The 20,019-nt window shown below is 41.0% G+C and overlaps 1 long non-coding RNA gene across 1 annotated transcript in view; it reads right to left on the bottom strand.

The window, feature by feature from the left end:
- The window catches only part of LOC123384562, a 74,107-nt gene that overhangs the window by 27,602 nt on the left and 26,486 nt on the right, over window positions 1-20,019 (bottom strand). The window contains exon 3 of the long non-coding RNA XR_006595842.1: window positions 6,116-6,171. This is a non-coding gene — a long non-coding RNA (uncharacterized LOC123384562). The remainder of the gene's footprint in view (window positions 1-6,115; window positions 6,172-20,019) is intronic.

Genomic DNA, 20,019 nt, shown 5'->3' with positions numbered 1-20,019 from the left:
CATATGAGTGAAATCATGTGATACTTGTCTTTCTCTGACTAACTTAGCATAATACACTCTACTTCCATCCATTGTTGCAAATGGCAAGAATTCATTCTTTTTGATTGCCAAGTCGTATTCCATTGTATATATACACCATATCTTCTTTATCGTTCATTAGTCAAAGGGTATTTGGGCTCTTTCTCTAATTTGGTTATTGTTGACAGTGCTGCTATAAACGTTGGGGTGCATGTACCCCTTCAAATCCACATTTTTGTATCCTTTGGATTAATACCTAGTAGTGCAACTGCTGCGTTGTAAGGTAGTTCTATTTGTAATTTTTTTGAGGAACCTCCATACTGAGTGACTGTACCAGTTTGCATTCCCACCAACAGTGCAAAAGTGTTACCCTTTCTCCTTGCCAACATCTGTTGTTTCTTGAGTTGTTAAGTTTAGCCATTCTGACAGGTGCGAGGTGGTATCTCATTGTGGTTTTGATTTGTATTTTCCTGATGATGAGTGATGTGGAGCAGCTTTTCATGTGTTTGTTGGCCATTTGGATGTCTTCTTCAGAAAAGCATCTATTGGTGGCTCAGTCAGTTGAGTGTCTGACTTTGGCTAAGGTCAAGATCACACAGTTGGTGAAAATGAGCCCCACATTGGGCTGTCTGCTGTCAGCACAGAGCACACTTTGGATCCCCTGTCTTCATCTCTCTCTGCCCCTCCCCCACTTGTGCTTTCTCTCTCTCAAGAAAATAAAAATAAAAATAAAAATTTGATGGTGATTAGGGAAGATGGCAGCAGGGGAGGATGCTGGGCTCACCTCATCCTGCTGATCACTTAGATTCCACCCAAATCTGCCTAAATAACCCAGAAAACCACCAGAAGACTAGCAAAATGGGCTCTCTGGAGCCAAGCGTAGACAAGAGGCCCACGGAAGAGGGTAGGAAGAGCGGAGAGGCGGTACGTGCTTACACGGACTGGCGGGAGGGAGCCAGGTGGTGGAGGGGCAGCCCGCCGGGCAAGGCATAACCCCCAAATTCTGGCTTGCAAAAGCTGAGGGGCCAGGCTGCATGAGTTCCGACAGCCAACAGGACATAACATCTGAAATGTTAGAAGTCAACAGCTCTGCTCTGGGAGAGCGGGGAGGGCGAGAGGACACTGTGATGGAGAGGTGTGAGTCCCGGAAGGACAAAGCTTGGTGGGGGAACCAAGGGTCTGGAAAGCGCCATTTCCCTGGCAGAAAATCTTCAATGTGATGAACAGAAAAAAAATGCAGCCAAGAATCCTTTATCCAGCAAGTGTGTCATTCAGAATAGAAGGAGAGATAAAGGTTTTCCCAAATAAACAAAAACTGAAGGAATTCATCACCACTAAACCAGCCCTACAAGAGATCCTAAGGGGGACTCTATGAATGAAATATTGCAAGAACCACAAACTACCAGAGACGCCACTATAAGCATGAAACCTACACACATCACAATGACTCTAAACTCATATCTTTCAATAATAACACTGAATGTAAAATGGACTAAATGCTCCAACCAGAAGACGTAGGGTATCAACATGGATAAAAAAACAAGACCCATCTATTTGCTGTCTACAAGAGACCCATTTTAGACCTGAGGACACCTTCAGATTGAAAGTGAGGGGATGGAGAACCATCTATCATGCTACAGGAAGTCAAAAGAAAGCTGGAGTAGCCATACTTGTATCAGACAAACTAGACTTTAAATTAAGGCTGTAACAAGAGATGAAGAAGGGCATTATATAATAATTACAGGGTCTATCCATCAGGAAGAGCTAACAATTATAAATGTCTATGTGCCGAATATGGGAGCCCACAAATATATAAAATAATCACAAACATAAGCAACCTTATTGATAAGAATGTGGTAATTGCAGGGGACTTTAATACTCCACTTACAACAATGGACAGATCATCTAGACACAGAATCAACAAAGAAACAAGGGCCCTGAATGATACATTGGATCAGATGGATTTGACAGATATATTTAGAACTCTGCATCCCAAAGCAACAGAATATACTTTCTTCTCGAGTGCACATGGAACATTCTCCAAGATAGATCACATACTGGGTCACAAATCAGCCCTTAATAAGTATAAAAGAATTGAGATATACCATGCATACTTTCAGACCACAATGCTATGAAACTTGAAATCAGCCATAGGAAAAAGTCTGGAAAACCTCCAAAAGCATGGAGGTTAAAGAACACTGACTAAAGAATGAATGGGTCAACCAGGCAATTCGAGAAGAAATTTAAAGATATATGGAAACAAATGAGAATGAAAATACAACAATCTAAATGCTTTGGGATGCAGCAAAGGCAGTCCTGAGAGGAAAATGCATTGCATTCCAGGCCTATCTCAAGAAACAAGAAAAATCCCAAATACAAAATCTAACAGCACACCTAATTGAAATAGAAGCAGAACAGCAAAGACACCCCAAACCCAGCAGAAGAAGAGAAATAATAAAGATAAGAGAAGAAATAAACAATATGGAATCTAAAAAACAGTAGAGCAGATCAATGAAACCAGGAGTTGGTTTTTTGAATTAAACAAAATTGATAAACCTCTAGCCAGGCTTCTCCAAAATAAAAGGAAGAGGACCCAAACAGATAAAATTACGAGTGAAAATGGAACTATTACAACCAATCCCTCAGAAATACAAGCAATTATCAGGGAATACTATGAGAAATTATATGCCAACAAACTGGATAACCTGGAAGAAATGGACAAATTCCTAAGCACCCACACACTTCTAAAACTCAAACAGGAAGAAATAGAAAACTTGAACAGACCCATAACTAGTGAAGAAACTGAATCAGTTATCAACAATCTCCCAGCAAATAAGAGTCCAGGACCAGATGGCTTCCCTGGGGAATTCTACCAGACATTTAACACAGAGATAATACCTATCCTTCTCAAGCTGTTCCAAAAAATAGAAAGGGAAGGAAAACTTCCAAACTCATTCTATGAAGCCAGCATGACTTTGATTCCCAAACCAGACAGGGACCCAGAAAAAAAAAAAGAAATACAGGCCAATATCCCTGATGAATATGGATGCAAAATTCTCAACAAGATACTAGCAAATCAAATTCAACAGCATATAAAAAGAATTATTCACCATGATCAAATGGGATTCATTCCTGGGCTGCAGAGCTGGTTCACTATTCACAAATCAATCAGTGTGATATATCACATTAAAAAAAGAAAAGAAAAGAATCATATGATCCTGTCAAACGATGCAAAAAAAAAGCATTTGACAAAATTCAGCATCTATTCTTAATAAAAACCCTCGAGAAAGTTGGGATAGAAGGAACATACTTAAACATCATAAAGCCATTTATGAAAAGTCCACAGCTAATATCATCCTCAATGGGGAAAAACTGAGAGCTTTCTCCCTGAGATCAGGAGCACAACAGGGAAGTACACTCACCGCTGTTGTTCTATATAGTGTTGGAAGTTCTAGCATCAGCAATCAGACAACAAAAGGAAATCAAAGGCACCAAAATTGGCAAAAATGAAGTCAAGCTTTCACTTTTCATAGACGACATGATACTCTACACAGAAAACCCAAAAGACTCCACCAAAAGTCTGCTAGAACTGATACATGAATTCAGCAAAGTCGCAGGATGCAAAATTAATGTACAGAAATCAGTTGCGTTCTTATACATTAATAATGAAGCAACAGAAAGACACTGATCCCATTCACATTGCACCAAGAAGCATAAAATACCTAGGAATAAACCTAACTAAAGACATAAAAGATCTGTATGCTGAAAACTATAGAAAGCTGATGAAGGAAATTGAAGAAGATACAAAGAAATGGAAAAGCATTCCATGCTCATGGATTGGAAGAATAAATATTGTTAAAATGTCAATACCACCCAACGTAATCTACACATTCAATGAAATCCCAATCAAAATTGCACCAGCATTCTTCTCAAAGCTACAACAAGCAATTCTAAAATTTGTATGGAACCACAAAAGACCCTGCATAGCCAAAGTAATTTTGAAGAAGACCACCAAACCAGGAAGCATCACAATCCCAGAATTTAGACTCTACTACAAAGCTATAATCATCAAGACAGCATGGTATTGGCACAAAAACAGACACATAGACTAATGGAATAGAATAGAGACCCTAGAATTGAACCCACAAAAGTATGGCCAACTAACCTTTGAAAAGCAGGAAAGAATATCCAGTGGAAAAAAGACAGTCTCTTTAACAAATGGTGCTGGGAGAACTGGACAGCAACATGCACAAGAATGAAACTAGACCACTTTCTTACACCATTCACAAAAATAAACTGAAAATGGATGAAGGACCTGAATGTGAGACAGGAAACCATCAAATCCCTAGAGGAGAAAACAGGGAAAAAACGTCTCTGACCTCAGCCGCAGCAATTTCTTACTCAACACATCTCCAAAGGCAAGGGAATTAAAGGCAAAAATGAACTATTGGGACCACATCAAGATAAAATCTTCTGCACTGCAAAGGAAACAATCAACAAAACTAAAAGGCAACTGACAGAATGGAAAAAGATATTTGCAAATGACATATCGGACAAAGAGCTAGTATCCAAAATCTATAAAGAACTCACCAAACTCCACACCCAAAAAACAAATAACCCAGTGAAGAAATGGGCAGAAAACATGAATAGACACTTCTCTAAAGAAGACATCCGGATGGTCAACAGGCACATGAAAACATGCTCAACGTCACTCCTCATCAGGGAAATACAAATCCAGACCACACTCAGATATCACCTCATGCCAGTCAGAGTGGCTAAAATGAACAAATCAGGAGACTACAGATGCTGGAGAGGATGTGGAGAAATGGGAAACCTCTTGCACTGTTGGTGGGAATGCAAATTGGTGCAGCCACTCTGGAAAACAGTGTGGAGGTTCCTCAAAAAATTAAAAATAGATCTACCCTATGACCCAGCAATAGCACTGCTAGGAATTTACCCAAGGGATACAGGAGTGCTGATGCATAGGGGCACTTGTACCCCAATGTTTATAGCAGCACTTTCAACAATAGTCAAATTATGGGAAGAGTCTAAATGTCCATCAACTGATGAATGGATAAAGATGTTGTGGTTTATATATACAATGGAATACTACTTGGCAATGAGAAAGAACGAAATATGGCCTTTTGTAGCAACGTGGATGGAACTGGAGAGTGTTATGTTAAGTGAAATAAGTCATACAGAGAAAGACAGATACCATATGTTTTCACTTTTATGTGGATCCTGAGAAACTTAACAGAAAACCATGTGGGAGGGGGAGGGGGAAAAAAGTTATAGAGAGGGAAGGAGGCAAACCATAAGAGACTCTTAAAACTGAGAATAACCTGAGGGTTGATGGGAGGGTGGGAGGGAGGGAAAGTGGGTAATTGGGCATTGAGGTGGGCACCTGTGGGGATGAGCACTGGGTGTTGTACGGAAACCAATTTGAAAATGAATTTCATTTTAATAAATAAATAAATAAAACTTTTATAATATGGGAAAAATAAAAATAATAAAAATAAAAATAAAAAATTTAAAAATAAATATTTTTTAAAGTGTCTATTACTATCTTCTGCCCATTTCTTCACTAGATTATTTGTTTTTTGGGGTATATAGTTGGATAAACTATTTATAGATTTTTGGATACTAACCCTTTTTCTGATATGCAAATATCTTTGGATACTAACCCCATTATCCAGTTTGCAAATATCTTTGCCCATTCCATCGGTTGCCTTTTAGTTTTGTTGATTGTTTCATTTACTGTGCAGAATCTTTTTACCTAGCTAGATGCTACTTACAAGAGACAAATCTTCAGTATAGGATCACAGAAAGATTGAAAATGAAAGGTTGGGAAAAGATATACAATGCACTCACCCCAAAAATGTTGGTATAACTACAGTAATATCAGACAAATACTGAAGAACAAAAAATATTACTAGAGAAAAAAAGGAATAATTTCATAATGATAGATACCAGTTTACCAAGAACATATGACAATCTTAAATATATAGGTATCTAAGAACACAGCATGAAACAAAAATTTAAACACTTAAAACAGAAGCAGGCAGACCCAAAATCATTAAGACAGATTTTAACATACCTCTTCTGATAGCTGACAGAACAAGCATCCAAGAAATCAGTAAGGCTCTAGAAAACCTATAGAACACAATAAACAAATTTAACCTCATTAATATACAAGTATAGAATAATGCACCCAACAATGGCACAAAAAACAGTCTTTTCAAATACCCATGGAACATTTGGCAAAACTAAACATTTGCTGAATTGTGAAGCAAGTGTATTAATTTCCTATTGCTGCCATAACAAAGTACCACAAACTGGGTGGCTTAAACAACAAAAATTTATTGTCTCACAGTTGTATAGGCTAGAAATCTGAGATTAAGGTGTCAGCAGAGTGATTCCTTCTGTAGTCTGCAAGGAAGAATTTGTTCCATGACTCTCTCCCAGCTTCTGGGGGTTTGTTGGCAGTCTTTGGTGTTCCTTACTTGTAGACACATCACCCCCAATCTCTACCTCCATCTTTACATGGTGTTCTGGTATGTTTAGTCTCTGTATCCAAATTTGCCCTTTTTATAAACACACAGTCATACTGGATTAGGGCCACCCAAAGACCTCATCTTAATTTGGTAATCTGCAAACACTCTATTTCCAAATATCACACTGACAGGTACTGAGGGTGAGGACTTATACAGCTTTTGAGAGGTACGGTTGAACACAGTGACTCATAATAGCAAGCCTCAACAAATTTGAAAGCATAGAAATTACTCAGCACACTAACCACAGTAAAATTAAACTATAAATCAATATGACAATAATCTCCAAATGCTTGGAAATTAAGCCATAATACTTCTTTATTTTTAATTATTTTTAATTTTTTTAATGTTCATTTTGAAAGAGAGAGAGTGCAAGCAGAGGAGGGGCAGAGAAAGAAGTAGACACAGAATCCAAAGCAGGCTCTAGGCTCTGAGCCATCAGCACAGAGCCCAACGTGGGGCTCAAACTCACAAGCCATGAGATCATGACCTGAGCCGAAGTTGGCCGCTCCACGGATTGAGCCAACCAGGAGCTCCTAAGCAGTAATACTTCTAATAACCCAAAGGTCAAAGCATAAATTGCAAATAAAATTAGAAAGTATTTTGAGGAAAGAATGCACAAATAAAAACATGACATCGGAACTTGCAAACACAACTAAGAAGTACTTAAAGAAGACTCTACACAACATTAAATGTACATATTCAATAAGAAGAAAAACTGCAAATCAATAACTAAAGTATCAGATTCAATAGATTAGAAAAGCAGAGCAAATTAAACCTAAAAGAATAAAAAGAGATTTCTAAAGAGTAGACATTAATAAAATAGAAAACAATCTTACAAAGGAAAACAAGGCCAAAAATCCATTTTTTGAAAAATTCAGTAAAATTGATAGACCTCTAGTAACACATAAAAAAAGAGAAGGCACATATAACCAAATTCATGAATATAAAAGATATCATAGTATCTATGAAAGAAATTGAACTGTTATCTATGAAGAAATTGAAAGAAACTGAACTGTTAATTCTATCCTCCCACAAAGAAATCTCTGGGACAAGAAAGCTTCACTTGTAAATTATTCCAGATATTTAAGAAATTGTACCAACAGACACACAGATCAATGGAACAGGATACAGAGCCCAGAAGTAAACCCACAATTATATGGTCAATTAATCTTCAACAAAGGAGGCAAGGATATACAATAGGGAAAGGATGGTCTCTTTAATAAATAGTGTTGGGAAAACTTGACAGTCACATGCAAAAGAATGAAACTGGACCACTTTCTTACACCATACACAAAAATAAACTCAAAATGGATTAAAGACCTAAATGTAAGACCTGAAGCTATAAAACCCCTTAAAGAAAACATAGGCAGTAATCAGCCTCAGCAACATTTTTCTACATAGGTCTCCTAAAGCAAGGGAAAGAAAAGCAAAAGGAAACTATTGGGACTACACCAAAATAAAAAGTTTTGCACAGTGAAGGAATCCATCAACAAAACAAAAAGGTAGCCTATTGAATTGGAGAAGATATTTGCAAATGAGCTATCTGATAAGGAGTTAATATGCAAAATATATAATGAACCTATGCAACTCAACACCAAAAACAAATAATCCAATTTTAAAAATGGGCAGAGGACAGCAAAGGAAACAACCAACAAAACTAAAAGGCAACCAACGGAATGGGAAAAGATATTTGCAGATGACATATCGGACAAAGGGCTAGTATCCAAAATCTATAAAGAGCTCACCAAACTCCACACCCAAAAAACAAATAACCCAGTGAAGAAATGGGCAGAAAACATGAATAGACACTTCTCTAAAGAAGACATCCGGATGGCCAACAGGCACATGAAAAGATGCTCAACGTCGCTCCTCATCAGGGAAATACAAATCAAAACCACATTGAGATATGACCTCACGCCAGTCAGAGTGGCCAAAATGAACAAATCAGGAGACTATAGATGCTGGAGAGGATGTGGAGAAATGGGAACCCTCTTGCACTGTTGGTGGGAATGCAAATTGGTGCAGCCACTCTGGAAAACAGTGTGGAGGTTCCTCAGAAAATTAAAAATAGACCTATCCTATGACCCAGCAATAGCACTGCTAGGAATTTACCCAAGGGATACAGGAGTACTGATGCATAGGGGCACTTGTACCCCAATGTTTATAGCAGCACTCTCAAGAATAGCCCAATTATGGAAAGAGCCTAAATGTCCATCAACTGATGAATGGATAAAGAAATTGTGGTTTATATACACAATGGAGTACTACATGGCAATGAGAAAGAATGAGATATGGCCCTTTGTAGCAACATGGATGGAACTGGAGAGTGTGATGCTAAGTGAAATAAGCCATACAGAGAAAGACAGATACCATATGGTTTCACTCTTATGTGGATCCTGAGAAACTTAACAGAAACCCATGGGGGAGGGGAAGGAAAAAAAAGAGGTTAGAGTGGAAGAGAGCCAAAGCATAAGAGACTCTTAAAAACTGAAAACAAACTGAGGGTTGATGGGGAGTGGGAGGGAGGGGAGGGTGGGTGATGGGTAGTGAGGAGGGCACCTTTTGGGATGAGCACTGGGTGTTGTATGGAAACCAATACGACAATAAACTTCATATATTGAAAAAAAAGATTTAAAAAAAGTAAAAAAAAAAAAGAAAAGAATGGAGAACCACTATTTGTTGGGGGCAGAGTTCTCATATCCATTAAATTAAACAAGTTAAATATTATTATTCAAAAAAAAAAAAAAGGGCAGAGGACTTGAATAGACATTTTTCCAAAGAAGACAGATGGCCAACAGACCCATGAAAAGATGCTCAATGCCATTCATCATCAGGGAAATGCAAATTGGAACCACAATAAGATATCACCTCATATCTGTGAGAACGGCTAAACTAAAAAACAAAAGAAATAACAAGTGTTGGTAAGGATATGGAGAAAAAGAACCCTGCTACATGATTGCCAGGAATGTAAATTGGTGTATCTACTCTGGAAAACAGTGTGGAGGTTCCTCAAAAAATTAAAAATAGAACTACCATACAACCCGGCAATAGCACTACTAGGAATCTACCCAAGGGATATAGGAGTGCTGATTCGTAGGGGCACATGTACCCCAAGGTTTATAGCAGCACTTTCAACAATACCTAAATTATGGAAAGAGCCTAAATGTCCATCAACTGATGAATGGATAAAAAAGATGTGGTTTATATATACAATGGAATACTACTTGGCAATGAGAAAAAATGAAATAATGCCCTTTACAGCAACATGGATGGAACTGGGAGGTATTATGCTGAGTGAAATAAGTCAGTCAGAGAAGGACAGATATCATATGTTTTCACTTACATGTGGATCTTGAGAAACTTAACAGAAGACCATGGGGGAAGGGAAGGGGACAAAAATAGTTACAGAGAGGGAAGGAGGCAAACTATAAGAGACTCTTAAATAAAGAGAACAAACTGAGGGTGGGGGGGGGGTGGGGAGAGGGGGAAATGGGTGATGGGCATTGAGAAGGGCACTTGTTGGGATGAGCACTGGGTGTATGTAAGTGATAAACCACGGGAATCTACCCCAAAAACCAAGAGCACACTTCACACGCTATATGTTAGCCAATTTGACAATAAATTATATTTTTTTTATTTTTTTTTTTATTTTTTTTTTCAGCGTTTTTATTTATTTTTGGGACAGAGAGAGACAGAGCATGAACGGGGGAGGGGCAGAGAGAGAGGGAGACACAGAATCGGAAACAGGCTCCAGGCTCCGAGCCATCAGCCCAGAGCCTGATGCGGGCTGGAACTCACTGACCGCGAGATCGTGACCTGGCTGAAGTCGGACGCTTAACCGACTGCGCCACCCAGGCGCCCCAATAAATTATATTTTTTAAAAAAGAAAATAAAAATAGAAATACCATAGAATCTACTAATTCCACTCAGGTATTTACCCAAAGAAAATGGAAACGTTCATTCTAAAAGTCATATGCACCCCTAGGTTTATTGCATTATTCACAACAACCAAGATATGGAAGCAACATTAAATGTACATCAATAGATGAATGGATAAAGACAATGTGGCATATATATCATATATATATGATATATATGAGAAATATGTATAAAATATTACTCAGCCATAAAAAAGAATGAGATTTAGGGGTTCCTGGGTGGCTCAGTCAGTTAAGCATCCAACTTCAGCTCAGGTCATGCTCTCATTGTTTGTGAGTATGAGCCCCACATTGAGCTCTCTGCTGTCAGTGCAGAGCCAGCCTTGGATCCTCTGTTTCCCTCTCTCTGCCCCACCCTTGCTAGCTCGCTCTCTCTTTCTCTCTCTCTCTCTCAAAAATAAATAAACATTAAAAAAAAAAAAGAATGAGACCTTGCCATTTGTGAAAACATGAATGGACCTAGATGATACTATGCTAAGTGAAATAAGTCAGAGAAAGATAAATACCATATGATTTTACTTACATATGGACTTTAAAAACCAAAACAAATAAAAAACAAACTACCAAAAACAGAAACAGAGCAATAAATTCAGAGAATAAGTTGGTGGTTGCCAGAGGGGAGGGGGTTGGAGGATGAACAAAATGGGTGAAGGAGAGTAGGAGATATGGTCTTCCAGTTATGGAATGAAAAAGTCATAGGGATGAAAGATACCGCATAGGGAATGTGATCAACGGTATTGTGGGGCAGAAAAAGAAAAGAAAAGAAAAGAAAAGAAAAGAAAAGAAAAGAAAAGAAAAGAAAAGAAAAGAAAAGAAAAGAAAAGAAAAGAAAAGAAAAGAAAAGAAAAGAAAAGAAAAGAAAAGAAAAGAAAAGAAAAGAATACCCATCTTATACACAATAACTTTCCTCTTTCCTTTTCCCAGAAGCCTGTGAAAGGCCATGGGACTAATTAGACTGAAACCTGAGCTGAAGGGTCCCTCCCAGCACATGAGGTCTGAGACAAGTACTGGGCCCTGTCAGACACTGCTAGGGAAAGAATGCACAGCAGAGTCCAACCACTTAAGAAGTATATTTTTCTATCTGATCATGGAGAAATCTCTAATAGAGACCTTTATCCTGACCTTCAAAACCAGGTGATCCTAAGGGATCCATAGGTGGGACACAATACAGGGGTGGGCTATAATACAACTAGATGGTTCCAGATCAAATCATCCAGATCTGGGCATCCTCAAGAAGTGTGCGGGGGGGGGGGGGGGGCTGTCATTTGGGCACATGCTGGACACTGCCTGCCGAGGGACATGATGCAGGAAACCCTGAAGTCACTTCATCTACCCTTTGGGTCTGTCTGCATCAGTCAGAAGTGCAGGGCCTTCTCTCCCTCGGTTCTCCCTTCACCGTGGCCTTTCTAGCAATGAACTGTTCAGTCCACAAGTTACTTTATAGTCTTGTTAGGAAATTACTGGGTGTAGAAACTACCCAGTGCAGTTAAAATCAGGTAAATTCAGAGTTCTAGGTGTTATAAAACAAAATTCAATCAAGTAAATTTGAAGATTAATTGGCTTCAGTAAAGGATTCATGAACCCGGCAGCATCCCATCTAGCAAACAGAAAGAACCTCTGTCAAGTTGCAGAAAAGAAAGGTTTAAATACAGAGAACAAACCGAGGGTTGATGTGGGGGTGGGGGAGAGGGGAAAAAGGGTGATGGGCATTGAGGAGGGCACTTGTTGGGATGAGCAGTGGGTGTTGTATGTAAGCGATGAATCATGGGAATCTACTCCCGAAGCCAAGAGCACACTGTATACACTGTATGTTAGCTAACTTGACAATAAATTATATTTTATAAAAGTAAAATAAAGAGGTGGGAGGAGATTGCTGGCAATCTCCTGCTTTAGGCCAGGTGAGCCTCCTAAGGGGAAGAGAAGGGGTCCTTCAGTAGATTACTTCCTAGTATTGACAAGGAAACTCCAGTTTGGCTGGTTAAAGATTACATTCCCAGGGGAGGGGGTGAAACTGAAACTGGGTTAGGTATTAAGTCTTTGTATACTGATGTGATGCCTCAACATTAGTGACTCTGTTGGGGACCTGTGGTTTTCTTTTTCACAAGGGTTATCACCTTACATGGTGTTTTCCTTTTCCAGGTCCCCTTCCAGTCCAAAACTGTGAATGTTCTCTTAGCCCTCTTAGCCTCTTAGATAGTCAAGCCTCTTCTGCCTGGATCCCTGTGACTCTGAATGAAGCTGAATGGTTGCACCACTTTCCCCTCTGAGAATTAGCAAATCTCTGAGTATGCAGCTTCGGGCTTCAGCTCCCCTGAACTGTCCCTCCTGGTTTCAGCTTCCTCATCCTTGTCTGCCCCGAGATTTCTCTTAAATTCCTTTTGAGGAACACTTGGCCCTCCTCCCAGAGACCCTCCCTTTCTATTCTTTCTCTTGTCTTTGCCTCCTCTTCAAGCTGGCCAGTTCCACAGCTTCCAGCACAGAAATACAGTTAGCCCAGTGAAAACCAAGTCCCTTAACATAAGTGACCCCATTTGTCCTTGGTCAACAGAGGACAGGAGTTACTCTTCCAGGATTCCAAATGGACCCTGACCAAGAAAGAAACAGGATTTCCTGTTGTGCCAACACTCCACCATATGCTCTAAAATGACCACTCGATGAAAGGGTTCTCCCCCCCGAGCAGAACTGCATAACGAAGGGAAGAAGTTGAGGACGGTGGGAGAGTAACTATAAGGTTCTTTACATGAAAGGCACTGAGAAATTAGGTAGTGGAAGGCCACCCAAGGGTTTTCAGTACAGGCCTCATGTCAAAGACCCAGTTGTCAGATTCAGTACGGTGTCCCCTGCTGCTGCAGCTAAGACAGAAAGTGACGGCAGCACAAAGCAGGGCAACATTTAGTGGAACAGCATAAGAGACACCAAGCACTGGGAAGTCTGACAGGGGAGAGCAGTTATCGTGTGAGGTGTGTGTATATATATATATATATATATATATATATATATATATATATATATAAAGTGTTCATGAAAGAGGCAGCACTTGCACTTGGTTTTAGAACAGCAGAATAGGAATTGAGGAGAAAATCAGGGAGGGCATCCCTGGCAGAGGGGACTTCATCAGAGAAGGTGTGGAAAGAAGAAAGCTCACAACATATTCCCAGAACACTGTGAGGTTGTGGAATGGGGGTGAGGAGGAAGAATGTGCAGGTCCATGGTCCCCACGGCGTCCCCAGGCTGCTGGGCACAAACCGTGACCCCGAGGGAGTTTGCCGGGTCAAAGAACACAGCCTGCTGCCCACTGAGTTGTTTACTTCTCCACATTCTCTGCCTCCACCTGGCAACCTTCCTCTTTTACTTTATAAATGAGAATAAGTTTTCATAGACAACCATTAAAACAAAAAGCCTGACTTCTATTTCAAGAGAAACTTTTGTTAAAACCTCACCTAAAAGAGCTGACTCATAAATGTCTGCTTCTAGGTGCAGTTGATCCTTGGACAACTCAGGGATTAGGGGCACTGAACCCTGCACAGTCAAAAACCTGCATATAACTTTTGATTCCTCAAATACTTAGCTACTAATAGCCTACTGTTGACCAGAAGCCTTGCCAAGAACATAAACAATTAACACCTGTTTCGTATTTTGTATGTATTACATATTGTGTTCTTACAATAAAGTAAGCTAGAGAAGAAATAATGTTATGAAGAAAATCATAAGAAAAAGACATTTACAGTACTGTACAGCGTCTATCCAAAGAAATCCACATAGAAGTAGACCCTTGCAGTTCAAACCTGTGTTGTTCAAGGGTCAAGTACTTTTCCTATTCTCATGTATGGGAAATAGCAAATGAGAGACAGATAATATAAAGGTCTGAGATCTTGGCAGTGAGATACAGGCTTGAGTTTGGCCAGTGGAGCTAACCGAGAAGGGCAGAACATGGTCCAGAGTACAAACTCCATGGGAGGGACTTCCACCAGGAAGAACTCTATGCAGGAGACGTCAGTGGGGCTCACAGGATCCTGGGTTCTGTCACAGTCAGGCACCTGCATGGCTGGACAAAAAGAGCCCCAGAACGGAACCTAGGAGTCCTGAGACCCACCGCAAACCTACTATAATTCCCCGTGTGACTTTCAGCAAGGCACTTCATACCTCAGGGCTGTTGTTTCTTCCTCCCAAGATGAAGTGCCTTGCTGATCTCAAAAGCGATGTAGCCCTTCTTTGAGAAAAGAAAGGTTGAGGGCTTTAATGTCCACCAAAGGGTGTTCAAATAAGTCTTAGCAGAGCTAAGATTTGAGCTGAGTTAACTTAACCTATGTGAACCTGATTTTCCTACTGTGCAAAAGGAAATAATATTACCTACCTGTGGTGGCTCTGACAAATAAATGAGATAATGTGTGTAAAATGTCAGGCATGGTACCTAGAAAATAGCTGGCACTTGACCCCTTCCCTGACTTTTGAAATGGTCCTTTGAGTTACATGCAACATTCTATATTTCTATCACAGTAAGGTGCCCACAGGTTACAACAAAGTCTGCAATCATACCATGGATGGAGATCACCAGGCACAAATCAAAAGACACATTTTCAGCAGAGGGCCAATGGAAGAGTAGGTCAGCAGGCCGAATCCCCAGATTTAGGATGCACTTTCCTCTGTGCCTCTGTCTCCTAAACAGGACCATTAAAAAAGACCCTAGAGTCATCATCTCAAGATTAGAAAGCAGCGTGCATGGAAGAGAGACCTGGGAATCCAAATACTTAACTAGCATCAACACCCTCAACGCCCCTCCTCCTGATGTGTCGTGAAGCCAGCGGCCACAGAGGCCCAAAGAAGGCAGAAGCAGGAAGTCGTGATTTCAGGAGGAACCACAGGAAGTGTTTTTCTGATTTACCTCTTTGGGATAACCGCCCCCCTCTCCCTGCCCACTGCCTGCCACTAGCACCCCTGTGCTGTCTGGAATTTGTCCAGTTCCCACACCAGTTCTGCTGTCCCTCAGCCAGCTCTGTATATTTGAGCATTGCCAGAGCAGCACCTGCATTACAGAGGGCGTGGCTACTCCTTCCTCCCCATCTAGAGATTTTTGGCTGTGTGTATCTTTGTGAAGCCTGAGTCGGGGAGGAGGCTTAGCGCATTGGTTTTCCCATTTGCAGCAGTTAGGACTGAAGATGGATTTGAAAAGGAGACTGGGATTAACAGCTACAGAAAGCAGTTGGTGCACAAATGTCCACACTTTTCATTATCAGGGACTTTCAACATCTGTCCGGGCCCTTCAAGCCTCTCCAGCTCACAGTACTGCTCAAGGGCTGACTGAACCAATCATGGCACTTTGGAAAATGTCCACATGCCTGTCATGCCCATCAAAACACAGACCTCAGCTGACCACTGTCACAGAGTAGCACATACCCCAATTAAGCCTGCCCAGTGCCCCCCACCGGGCCCCCCCACGAATACAGCACATGGTCATCTTGTGGTCTCCCACAAGGTTCACAGCACAGCCTCGTACCTAACCAGCAGCCACCCCTCCCCACTCCTATAGTGACCCCTCTGCTCCTGAGCCCCTCTTTCCCTCCCTCCACCAACCCCATTCTCATTCTACCTTAGCCTCTGATTCTACTTTTTCTCCTACTCAGGAGAATAGCCAAGGAGCCCTGTCTTCGTGCTGCAAGGCCAATAATGCCCCTGAACCAACCTGGCCAGTAACTGTGTCCATTTTCTCCCAGATGTTGTCCAGTTCCCCAGGGACCAGGGATCAACTCTGTTTCTGTCTTTAGGGATACAAGTCTTGGGCTCATCCCTGAGAGGGAGGGTGCTATTTGTCATACCCCCCACCTCAGCCATCTTCCACCTGCCCAGACACTTCCATACTACCTGGTATGCTCTGATCCTCTGCCTCTCTACCTGGACACTGGTGCACCAGGGTCTGCTCCAGCACCCCCAGAGATGGAGCCAGACCTGCCTGGGCTTCTTGCCACTCCTGCTGCTGGTTCCTCCTCCAGCACCAGCCTCTAGGCTCCAGGTCTCTGACAAAGGGCTGAGGGATGACTTTGAGTCCCAGATACACAGGGAAATGTAATAAAGCCCCTAGGATATCACATCTCCACCTAAGTCATGAAGATGTGTATGCCCCACACTGAAGCATCTCAGCAACCTAAATTCCAGAAGGGACATCTTGATCCTATTTATGTTGTTCCCATGGGCTTCTGTGCTACCAAAGAGGGAGTGTGTTAGTTAATTAATTAGCTAATTAATTAACTAAGGTTTGCCAAGAAGCAGACAGCAAGATGGGATTCAAAATGGAAGAGTGATATGTAGGGAGCATGAGAAGGCAAGAATGCAGGTCTGGCACTTATGGAAGGAAAGAGGCAAGAGAAGAGGGCTGGCTTGCCAGAGTTTCAGAATTCCAAGAAGTTCCAAAAAAGATTCAGCCAAGGCAGTGGGAAATCCTTGTACCAGAGTCACTGGTAGCAGACAGCTATATCTCCCCTGAATGGCCCAGCCTTAGGAAGCCCACCATCAACCGGTCACTGATGAGGAGGAGCCTGCAGGAAACATGAGCTGCAGTAGTGGTGGCAAGCTGAAGGGGCAGTCGTTGGGGCCTTCTCTCAGTTATGCTCCAGACCACGGATGTGAGCATGCCATTTTCATGGCAGCCATCTGGGCTTCCATGGAGCATCTGGAAGTGGGAGGTCAACCCCACCTATCCACATCTCAATTTAAAATAGAAAGCAGAGCGTTTCAGAAGGAAATCAGGGGCTACAGACCAGGATGCAGCTCCAGAAGAAGGCTGAAGGATTTCAAGATCCTCTGTTTCCCCACTTCTAGAATTTGGGTTCTCTCCTGCCTGTTTGCTTGGAGTGATTAAAAGAGAAAAAGCTAAAATAAAAGGGAACTTGGTGGTTACTTTTGAAGAGGTTCAAGAAACCCATCCCGTTTCATAGTCAGTCTTCAGTGCAGGGAACATCAAGGACTAGAGGAGGTGATGCTGTGTAAGAGAAGAAAGCAGACTGGACTCTCAGGTCCACAGGAAGGAAGACCAGGGGCCTCTGAGCAGGCAGCCATGATCCAAAAAGTAGCCCTGGGGTCAAAAATGGCCTTGAAGTTTCCTGGGAGGCAGTGGGCACAACAGGGAGATAGAGACCAAGTAAGGGCACATAAGTTACATCAGCCTTGACCCAGTCTGTCAACTGGAACCAGTGGCCCCAGTCACTTGTCCCAAGGCTTACATGGCCTCACCTCTGGCAACCAACGACAGATCACAAAGGTCAATGCAAATACTGTAGAACTCTGACTCAGAAGCAAATTCTTCCTCCCACTCATTCCTTCTGATCTCCCTGAAGCTATCCCCACACAGAAGCAGGAATTTCCTAATTAAGATTTCCAAACTGATAATCATCACCAAGTTCATGAAGGACTTGCCTCTCTCTGGTTTTTCAATGACTATGTTTTGTAAGATCTGATAAGATACAAAAGTGTAGATGTATGTGTATAATGTGTATGCATATAAAACACATACTCAAGAGCCCACTCTCCAACCTAAGAACTGAAACATTAAATGCTGACACATCTTCTGCTGTATTATAAAGCAATTTTTAAATTGTTCTTATTAAATATCGAGCACATGTAATAGAGTAACTATAAAGAAAAATGGTACAACTAACATTTCCGTGCCTGTCATCCACTGTCAGAAAAAGAGCATTATTAGTATCTTTGAGGTCTCTCATGTGCCTCTCCCTAATTCTGTTCATGACTATATGCTACCATTCGAGAGGTAGTTCTCAGAACATGTCCCAGGTGACAGCATTCAGGATTTAGAACATTTAGAACATTCTTATTACCTTATATTTCATAGCATAAAATCTAAAGTTGGACATATTTATTAAATTCAGTCCTCCTTGTTTTCCAATTAAAAGAAGTTACCACTTTGGGCAAAGAGGAGAGAGTGGAAGAGAGAGGTAAAACAACTTTCCGTGAGTCAATATTTTGTGGAAGTCAGGGACCACCTGTTATTTTTCAGAGAGTGTCTCTAGGACACTAGACTCTCCATACACATTTGCTCCTCTTCCTCAGGAGCTTATTATCTCTGTATCATCTCTTGCTTCCACTCCCCAAACTTTTCATTTCTTCAGATTCTTTCACATCTGCACTTAAACGTCCTCAAATCTCTCCCAACTTTAAGCAAAACAAAATAAACTCCCTGAGGTATCTTGAGTTCATGTCCTTCTGGTTCTCTCCTTCCCTTCCCTACCAACACTCTTGTGAATTGTCTAAACTACTTCTATCCTTACCTCCCACCCATTCTACAGCCCATAGTAATCTGACTTCTGTTCCCCTCCTTACCCTCATCCCAACCCTGCAAAAGCGTTTTCAGCAAGGTCACAAACAACCTCCTTCTTGCTAAGCCCAGAAGACATTTGTGAGTCCTTACTGCTCCTCTCAACAGCATCTGCACTGTTAATTAACCACCCCATCCCAGAGCCCTTTCTTCCCTTGGCTCCAAATCTCTGCCCTGCCAATTGTCTCTCCAACTCTTTGCTGCTGCTTTTCAGTGTCTTCTACGGGATTCACTGCCTCTGTTGATCTCTTAGAGGTTGATGTTCTTAGAGACACTCTTCTCTCTGGATTCTCTTCTCATTTTATCTATTCTCACTAGTGAGCTCATCAATGTCCTTCTCTATTAGTGGATGTTTGGCTTTTTCTGTAAGGAACTGAACTTGACTTTGCAACAGCTGAGTTTCCAGGAAAAACTAGGGCAGCTGCAGAATCCAGAGTCCAGTTGCCATCATTGCTGGTGCAAATGTGTTGCAAAATGTTCTGAAATGGTGGTTTCAGAATTTAATTGAGTTACACCCATTCTGTGGGATTGTTATTAATAATAGAAGATTAAGAAGATCTAATATTTATTGGGTGATTATTACATAACAGGCATCATGCTAAGTGCTTTGCATGTATCATTATCTCATTTAACTTCCTCAACAACCATATGGGGCAGGTGTTTTTATTCCCAGAAGAGGAAATGGAAGCTTAGAGAATCAGAGGAATGCACATGAGATGCCATTCAGAGGAGCTGAGATTGTATCTAGGAGTTTGACCACAGAGCCTGCACTCTTTCCACCACACTATTGACTCAGTTTCTATTTCAGTTTTGAGTTCTTATTTCTCTTTACCAGTGTTATCCACTAAAATATTAGTTGTTCAAGAGCAAAGCTATTTATTTGTTTTGTTTACTTATCACACTATGCTGGGCTCAGAACAGAGACATTCAAAAATGAATGTTCAACTTCATTCAACCTCTCTATCAAAAATACTCACATTTTTTGTCTGCCTTTCTGTTGGGTTAACTTTTTTCACTGATTTTTAGAAGTTGTTTGGGTTTTTGTTGCATTTCACATTTCTTCCTTTTTATTTGTGTTATATGTATGGAAATAAATTCTTCCAGTTTATGTTATGTCTCTTCATTTTATGATTTTTTATGTATACAGATTCATAAAATTAATATAGTAATATTTCAGTCCTTTATT

Source organism: Felis catus, chromosome A3 (assembly GCF_018350175.1).
Source record: "Felis catus isolate Fca126 chromosome A3, F.catus_Fca126_mat1.0, whole genome shotgun sequence".
Classification (NCBI taxonomy): Eukaryota; Metazoa; Chordata; class Mammalia; order Carnivora; family Felidae; genus Felis; species Felis catus.
This window is presented reverse-complemented; position numbering and strand designations above follow the sequence as displayed.